The following is a 2,336-nucleotide window of genomic DNA, read 5'->3' as shown; positions in this document are numbered from 1 at the left end:
TTCCTGAATTTAGTACAATAGAAAAGGATGGTCTAATACCATCATCACCCGATTCACCATTCTACTTCTTCCGAGTTCCCTGTCATTCCTAACTCTTCTGTACCTCCAAGATTGAAGTCCCAGTGCATGTCATCCTGGAGCCATGTCCTGTAATTGCTTCCAGATCAGTTATTCATTTCTATTGACGCTCTCAGCTCAACTGTTGTGTTTTGAATGCAACATGCATTCCAATACAGAGCCTTTGGTTTTAACTGTTTACCCTCTATTTATAAATTCTAGTTTTGTCGGCTGGTTGACTCTTAAATTCATAGTCACCATCCCTTGCGGTCACAGTCTGTTTTTAATTTCCCATATTAACACCTTTCTCTTTGGCTCAATTCTATTCTTTGATTTACCACATCTCCCAAATTTGATCCCTTGCCCTCACTATTTTAAAATAATCTTCTTACCTAAGAATTTCTTCAATTTTTGCTTTTTATGTTGACCCTACTCCCAGTACTAGTTGATATGTACATTAAAATCTTCCAAGATTATCGCTATACTTTTCTGACAAGCTTTCATTACTTCTTCCTTTATTCTCCACCTTACAATGTGCTTACAATTAGGGGTCACTGGAGGCTGATGCCTGATCCCCAAGCTCTAGCATTTCATCTCTAAACTTCATCAATTAAACTTGCTGCTTTAGGTAGCCTACTTGACAAGTGTATAATCCTACACCTTAGTCTAGTGTCAAAACTAATTTGATTAGATTCTTTCAAAGGACTTTTGTTTGCAATTAATTTGTTAAATACGCCGTACAAACTGTTTAAATGATTCTGAGAGGCGGCAGGTGGGCCAATGGAGACCCAGATAATGTTTATGTACGTTCAGCCATAATTTGAAGGACCACTTTCTCCAGTGGCTGATGAAGAGCAATAGCTACAAATTTACATTCAGGCAGCTAAGTCAGGAGTAGCAAAGTCTCTCCCCCAGACGTCTCCTTCTTACGCGAGTCAGGCTCTTCAGCATTCGTTCAAGCGGATCTGCCCTGAAATTCGTGCAAGATTGAAGCATGAAATCTTCTGGCAGGTCTTTCATGAGACGATTGCAACTTCTGATGAACTCAAGTCAACTTTCCAAGCTTCTTCAGTAGCATTGTAGAAGTTGCTTTCTCAAACATAGAGAGCATGGGGCTGAGTGAAACTTTTGAGATTCTGCTGAACAATAGTTTCATAGAATTCCTGGAGACTAGTGGCAAAATGGGCAAGGTAACTACATGTGACATTATGGGCAGCCAGGACAATGTCAGCTTGAGATTGACTTGATGGTTCCCATAATATACTGCATTATAGTTCTCAGTGGTATGCGATTTTGAGCATGGTTTTTGCTCCTTATCTTTGCACTTCACTCAACATGGAGAGACAACTGCCATCACTGATCTCTAAAGTAATGATTTGCTTCAGCTGCTACTTGTCAATTCAGTACCTAGTTGGACCATGTGTTCATCGTGATGGCTACTTTCATATTGTCATGGAAAGTTAATGTCATGTCGTAGCTACAGCCATAATCTCCAACTGTGAATGCCATCCACCAATCTCAGTTGATCTCAATCTCATCCTCACACTGCCTATATTCCCTCAAGTGTGCATGCACACCAATTGTCACGCTAATGGCATGCGCAGAGCTGAGATTCGTGATGTACAAGGAAAAATGGCAGGAAACACTGCTGTGACCTACATCCAATATCTGAGTGACAGAAGGCAACCCAGGGCTTGGAAACAGTGAACACAGAACTGACCTCCCATGCCATCATACTCGAAAGTGCTAGCAACATTCCAGATGTTCCAGAGGTTTACCTGCAATGTAACAGGTGGTAGTGACATCAGAAAACACAAGATGAAGCAAGTGAAGGGAAGTGCAGTGCAGTTTCCACATCATTCAAAATTCACAATTAGTTACAAGTGCTGAATTTATGCTGGAGTTCAACCAATTTTAAAAATGTTTTAAAAAGGCCACACGCTTGGTTGCTTATCATCTGTAGTGCACATCTCCAACCCAAGCTGCATTCTCAGTTGTAGGCCAGCAGTTAGCACTAATTTCATTTTTATCATAGCTAAAAATACATCTCTGGCCAGTGATAAGGATGACTAATGAATCTGGAACAAAAAGAAACTGAAAAATGTACAACTTCCACATGAAATGGGAAAATGAATTTGTGCAGAACTGTAAAAGAACATTTGCCTTACTGATACACTTTTGGCAATATACAAGTAAAAAGAGGAATTTGAAAGGACAATGCATAGTAAGTCCAAGGATACTTTCCCCTTGAACAGCATGCATTTAAAGAATGCTGATAA

Source organism: Rhincodon typus, chromosome 12 (assembly GCF_021869965.1).
Source record: "Rhincodon typus isolate 14 chromosome 12, sRhiTyp1.1, whole genome shotgun sequence".
In the NCBI taxonomy this organism is placed as follows: domain Eukaryota; kingdom Metazoa; phylum Chordata; class Chondrichthyes; order Orectolobiformes; family Rhincodontidae; genus Rhincodon; species Rhincodon typus.
This window is presented reverse-complemented; position numbering follows the sequence as displayed.